At 41.8% G+C, this 7,151-nt stretch overlaps 1 non-coding gene across 1 annotated transcript; it reads left to right on the top strand.

Annotated features, from left to right (window-relative positions):
• The first annotated feature begins 734 nt into the window (after positions 1 to 734).
• trnaa-agc (transfer RNA alanine (anticodon AGC)) lies at positions 735 to 807 on the top strand. The gene has a single exon. It is a non-coding gene; the product is annotated as a tRNA-Ala (tRNA).
• The last annotated feature ends 6,344 nt before the right edge of the window (positions 808 to 7,151 follow it).

Below are 7,151 nucleotides of genomic sequence, written 5' to 3'. Positions count from 1 at the left end.
AACATGTTTCATTATTTATTTGAGGCTAAATTGATTTTATTGATGTATTATATTAAGTTAAATAAGTGTTCATTCAGTATTGTTGTAATTGTCATTATTTCAAATAAATAAATAAAAAAATTGTCTGATTAATCGGGATCGGCTTTTTTTTGGTCCTCCAATAATCGGTATCGGTGGTGAAAAATCATAATCGGTCGACCTCTAGTCAATATGACTTGTTTTTGATGCACTGCCCCTAGCTAGGTGTTACAGTATGGCTCTAGTCTAGACAATAATATTATGTAACAGCTTTTGAATTGATCTCTGTTACTACAGAGTTTTTACATTTACAGCTGGTACCTCTCAGCCGTTTGATAGGCCTACACCTGTCAGATGCCATGGCTGCATTCATTCTATTATCTATGGAAGGGTTTGGATACATATTCCAATGTGTATAGCAAGGTATTTCAGAGTCTCTCTCTCTCTCTCTCCCTCCATCCCTCCCTCCATCTGCAAGGGGTACAGACCATAAGCACTCAAAAAACAACTTATGGCAAGTACAGGGATTGAACCTACAACCTTGGCACCACACTCTGACCAACTGAGCTAACCAGCCCAACTTGCCAGAAATGACAGCTGTTACGAGTCATGACGGCTCAGCAACTGCTAGCGAGTAAGTTACCAAGTAAGCCAAGAGGATCCCGTGGCCAGGGCGGAAGCTTCTACAATACTCCTTGTGGCCACTTCTAACAGCTGGGGAATTAGCTCAAATGGTAGAGCGCTCGCTTAGCATGCGAGAGGTAGCGGGATCGATGCCCGTATTCTCCAAGGTACATTATTTTGACACACACACTCTCCATACCCTCATACACTGCAGCCTGGACAAAAGATCCCTCATTCACAAAAACAGATAAACATCTGTGGCGTGAGATCAGCCATGTGTCTCATTGTGTGTATTGATATCACACAAACAGGGAAGCGGATCTTTGTGTTTGTGGCAGATGTGTCGAGGCCGTCAACTGTAAACAGAGAGCGTATCGGGTGTCCTTGCATGCCTGAGATGATGGGTAGATTCCCCCTGCACCAATCTGGGTAAGAGGTCCCACTGCACCGAGTAGTGTAGTGGTGCCCGGAAAAGTGAGTATACTCTAATTTTGCCCCACAATTTCAAAACGCCCGCCGGGTGAAGGAAAGGCGCCCTGTGTGAAAAATTATATGACAAACAGTGACATACACTCTGAAGGATCTAAAAATGATGAATTCCATATTGATCTTTCACAGTCTGGCCAACCCAAGCTGTACTGTTCAGTAGGCTAATAGTAGTCCTACTATTGAAACAGAGAAATGAGGCTGTCAACGGAGTCAGAAATTCACAGGTTTCAGATTTTGCTCATTTTTTCTCTCAATCTCACACTATTTTAATAGAAAAACAGCAATGCAGCAATGCTTAAACCACATCAGTAGAACACTTTTGAAGACTGGGAAAAATCGAACACATTTTGATTTTGGATTGTAGATTCAACTGTATAAACACCTACCACTGTTATTTGGTTAGCAGTGTGCACATGAGAGGGAGTGGCCACTGGATTGATGCAAATAATCATTATATATTTTTTCCAGGTGGGCATAGGCTACTTCGTAGCTATGTAGCTAGTTAACATTTCATGGGCAGTTTTAGGGAAAGCCTTTCAATCTACCAGAAGACGGTTAGACCTATCATTAGCATTGCTATATTTTTCCTGTTCCTTAATTGTTTGAAACCTGGATGTTTTACCTCATATTATGAGACATGTCTTACCTTGCTTCAAAGTAGCCTATAGCCAAAATCCCACCATAGAAACATGAAGGCAATTATTTTATAAAGACTTCTTCATTTGCGTTCTCCTGTTCTAAGGGTTTTCTTTCAACTTTCTTTCATTGTCTAGCAGTCAAAGGCATTTTACATTTACATTTTAGTCATTTAGCAGACGCTCTTATCCAGAGCGACTTACAGTAGTAGTGAATGCATACATTTCATTAATTTTTTCTCCGTAATGGTCCCCCGTGGGAAACGAACCCACAACCCTGGCGTTGCAAACACCATGCTCTACCAACTGAGCCACATGGGACCACATTTTCCTAGCCATATTAGCAACCCATGAAAGTTGTTGCATCTTTAGATCTCCCCTCTTTCAAAATTCTGAACTGATATTTCCATCTCTGTCCATGAAACAGCTTGCATGTGCAGTGCACATTTTAGAATGGTGTATTCCCGCAAATTGTAATTTGGAACATTTGCGTGTAGGCCTACTGCCGTGTGCACATTGCTGCACTTAAAATGTGAAGAAATAATAGTTTATCAACATTTGAAGCTAAACATTCGGATCTGTTCCATCAACCTTATTAATTGATACTGCGTATACCTCCACTACACCACTGACGGCACCAATCTGGGTTACAGGTCCCAATGCTTCCTATGCCCATTACCTCTCCTTGGGCTGGTCAACGCAAAACGTGGCAGTGTACTAGGCATTAGCTATGGGAACTAACACAAGTCGTCTAGTCCCAGGCAACGTTACTCATCACCTGAGCGTGGTTCACCAAACTACACTTCATTCCCTCTCCTTGCAGCAACCCCAGCATACAATTAAGAATTGATTAATCCATGATCAATGAGCTCCACTCTTTAACTGTGTTACATAATTGTTGTATATTGCATTGTAATAAAAGTTGTAAGGACCAAAAACCAAATGTAGTTGTTGTAGGCCTATAGGCTGTTAATGCAGACAGACACTCAGGCCAATGACTGTCCCTTTGTGTTGTTGACTTGGCTGACATTGGAATGTTCAGCATGGTGTCAGTGCAGTTGTCAGAATGATCAATCCCTTCATTTTGTGGGGCCACCGCAGTAAGCAGCTCGCCACAGCCTTTCCCAGCTGATCCGGGATGTCACCACACATGCATGCACGCTGCCTGGATACAAATGTGTCACATAAACATACAAACGCACGCACACAAATGCGTATGCACGCACACACACAGGAATAAAAAGGGCATAGAAAGCAGTGGGACCGCTTACCTCTTACCCAGATTACCTTTTACCTCTTATCCAGATTGCCTCTTACCCCGATCACATTTTACCTCTTGACCAGATCACCTTTTACCTCTTACCCAGATTACCTTTTACACAGATTGCCTCTTGTCTCTTACCCAAATGACCTCTTACCACATACCTGTTACCCTAATTGGTGCAGGGGGAATCTAGCCGGCATCTCGGGCATGCGAGGACACCCGAGACACTATCTTTTTCGAGTTGGTGCCCCCCCCCCCCCCCAACAGCCAACCATATGCCTGCAAGGCAAGGTGTGAGTTCCCCTCTGTACACCCAGTTTCATTTATAGGCTATTATTTTTTCCATACACTTCTGGGTGTCCACTGTCTATCAACGTGCACAGGCCTAGACCATGATAATGACGATGATGACATGCACTAACTGTGCTTCATATAACTTGGGTATTTTCAGTGTCGTTTCAGCACGTGTAGTTTCGAGAGCATTTAGGGGGTAGCATTTTGATGTAGCACTCTGTCAAAAATATCTTACAGTTTAGGCTATGGTGCCCGTACCTGGGATGGTTGCTATTGAAGCAGCACACATTTTTTTTGTCAGTTAAGAACAAATTCTTATTTACAATGATGGCTTACACCGGCCAAACCCGGACTACACTGGGCGCCGCCCTACAGGACTCCCAATCACGGCCAGTTATGATACAGCCTAGATTCGAACCAGGGTTTCTGTAGTGACACCTCAAGCACTTAGATGCAGTACCTTAGAGTGATGAAGACCCTTTCCGATCCATGCAAAGTGAAAACTGTCTAGTCTATGTTAGAGAGGAATATCATAAACCTATAAAGTCATAGGGTCTAATTCACATTGTTTCCCAATATATCATTGACTTTATTCACACCACAGCAATGGCGATAGTAAATACAGGTAATGTTGCTACCCTACATTTCCTCAACTTTAACCTATAAACACATGAACCAATTAAGGATAGCTATAGTTACCAGCCAGGTCACCCGTGATACAATTCAGTATTCGATGTGGAAACTGGTCACTAGGGTCAACAGTGAGCACCATTACCTTCAAGTAGGTTTGTTTGTCACATGCAATTTATCTGCCAACCCCTATTCTTCAAATCGCTGTCTTGGTAAGCATAGGAAAAATTGCTTTGCCTACCGGCACGAGATGTATAAAGCTTTTTGAACGTCCAGCGTGAACAATGTCCATTGTCAACAAAGTCTTTATTTTCATTCATTTTCACCCATGAAACTTTGAAATAGGCCTACTGCACAGCCTACCTTAAAAATAGCCAATTGCAAATTGTTTTCCTGCTATGACTCAACATAGAAAAATATGAAAACTGATTTAATAGGACTTCCATATTCCTCTGGCAACGAGAAAAGAGCAAAGCCATGACCTTTGTGATCTTGACACCCCCCATATCTTATACTGTATATGGGTCATTATCCAAAGAGAAACAGGCTTTTTGTTTCTGGTAGCATAGATTGACTCTATGTAATGGAATGCAATGTTTCAAAATATCTGAAAAATACATCACTAAGATGTGTTGTTGCATTGGGTAACCATCCATTAACACTGATGAAAGCGTTCCGCTGCATGCCAGCTGCATTAATGACAAGGATGCTGTCCGTAATTGAACAGGGTGGAAATTCGCTGAATCCCGTATACCTGTAAAGACAGGTCGCCCCGCTGTATTCTGCCAGCTAGCTATTCTGCCATATTCCAAAGTCAACATTCCATTTGCTTTAAAATCTAGATTGCGTCCCAAAAGGCAGCCTATTCTCTATGGGCCTTGGGCAAAAGTATTGCACTATATAGGGAACAGAGTGCCATTTGGGCCACAGACATTGAGAGGGAATGTTCCAATCATGCCCTGACACTGAAAACAATCAGTGTTCCCCTCTGTACATCAAAGACTTGAAGAGCCCTGTGTTGGCTTGTGTGCTCCAACATAAGTGCGGGTAACAATTTCCATAACCTGACAAGACTGTAGACCTCATTGGGCTCTCATCAAGACACACTTTCAGATTTCATCTTTGATAACCCCATCAGCAATAAACTTTTCCAGAGCAAATCATGAAAACATGAACGATATCCTGAACAATGTTATATTACCCTTTCCCATAGGGTAACCCAATCGGTTTGTATTTGAGCAGCTGCGTGTGACATTGTACCCGGTGATTCTGGCCTATTGGAGAGCATCTCTGATACATTAACATCAACAAGTGAGGTCAGACGCATCAGATTGGTGTGTATTGATGCTGGACAGGACCCAATGAAACCTTCCCTCTGGCTAAAAACAGATATCCTATTAAATAACTAATTTCCAATTCTATGGGCTAAAACCTCTTAGATCACAGAGATAGCACTGGACCACCTTGTCACAGAGATGCCAAAGGGATATTATTACCTTTTTCACAGTATCTTGTCTACCTGGGTCATATTCACTAGACACCAAATGGAAGAAAATGGACCGAAACGGGGAGGAACTACCTTAACATGTCTAATAAGAACCTCTTGCTGTAGTTGTATAACGTTTTCCCATAGCAAAACAGTTTGGTATGGTGCGTACCAATGAATACAACCCTGAACCAAACTGTGCTGCAGTGCTGCCTCATATTTTCTTTTCACATTGTCATTTTCAGTCCAGTTCCAGCAACTCCACTCAGTGTACAAAATATTAAGAACACCTTCCTAATACTGTTTTGCACCCCCCCAGCCTCAATTTGTCAGGGCATGGACTCTACAAGATGTCGAATGCGTTCCACAGGGATGCTGGCCCACGTAAACCCAGCAGCGTTGCAGTTCTTGGCACAAACCGATGTGCCTAGCACCTACTACCATACCCCGTTCATAGGCACTTAAGCCTTGAGACAGTTGAGTCTTGGATTCTGTATGTGTACCATTCAGAGGGTGAATGTGCAAGACAAAAGATTTAAAAAAATCCCGTCTTCTCCCCTTCATCTACACTGATTGAAGTGGATTTAACAAGTGCCATGAAAAAGGGATCATGGCTTTCACCTGGATTCATCTGGTTGGTCTATGTCATGGAAAGAGCAGGTGTTCATAATGTTTTGTACACTCAGTGTATAAAGCCATTTGCAATAGCTTTCAGTTACTTCAATATGGATCTTTGCTGTGAATGAAGAGAAGCCGTTTGCTACATTCACAGTTGCACTAGTATGACTGACAAAGCGAAATACAAATCTGTGAGATATAATATTCTCATTAATACAAAGGACTAACCTGTGTACCATTCTGTTAGTTCATTGCTGTTTCTTCTTATCTGCAGGGTTGTGTGTGGTTGGTGAAACTGTATCGCCCCCCGATGGATATTTGTGGTTAAAGTCAGTCCAAAAACAAGTGATTAGATTAGATGGCGAAGCTCTTAACCAACTCTAATACAGCAATTCTTATAAACAAACACTTGTCAAATAATACTGCAATTCTTATAAACAAACACTTGTCAAAATAGCTTAATTCCAGTTTCAGCTTAAGATAAAACAGGTTATCTGAAATGGAGTCCTAAATGTTCAACTGCATAGTACTTTATGAATGTCTTTTCTTATCTTGTAAGACACAAATGAACTGATAAAGTCTGAGTCAGATAGAGACTAACAGTGTTTAGTAAACAATACAACACATTGTTAGAGCTGAGGTTGCATTAACATAGAAAAACAACTGAACAAGTAAACACGTTGTCTCTCGTGGATTCTACAAGACATGGAAACCTACTGCTGAATGATATTAAAGGTCCTGCTATGTGGACTGTGTGTGTGAGCGCCACACCACAATATCCTGATGAAAGAGTTTCTTTTTTTTCAAAACATCTCTATTGTCGGATGCCACTGAGGCACTTTTTCAGTCTAATTAAGAACCCCTCGTTTTGGCACAACGTGACGCAGAGAACCCAGAGCCCTTTGTGGTGAAGACTGCAGTTCTTCTGCAATTAGTCACAAGCAACAGTCAGCTACAGTTTACAAGACAGAGTGATACACGTGACAGGAAGGCACAACAAGTTCCTGCAATTCACAGTTTATCAAATGAAAGTGTGTGTGTAGGAGAGAGAGAGATAGCGAGAGATGTGTGTGTGTGTTCATTGCCAAAACTT

This window comes from Salmo salar, chromosome 01 (genome assembly GCF_965601325.2).
Source record: "Salmo salar chromosome 01, fSalSal1, whole genome shotgun sequence".
Classification (NCBI taxonomy): Eukaryota; Metazoa; Chordata; class Actinopteri; order Salmoniformes; family Salmonidae; genus Salmo; species Salmo salar.
This window is presented reverse-complemented; position numbering and strand designations above follow the sequence as displayed.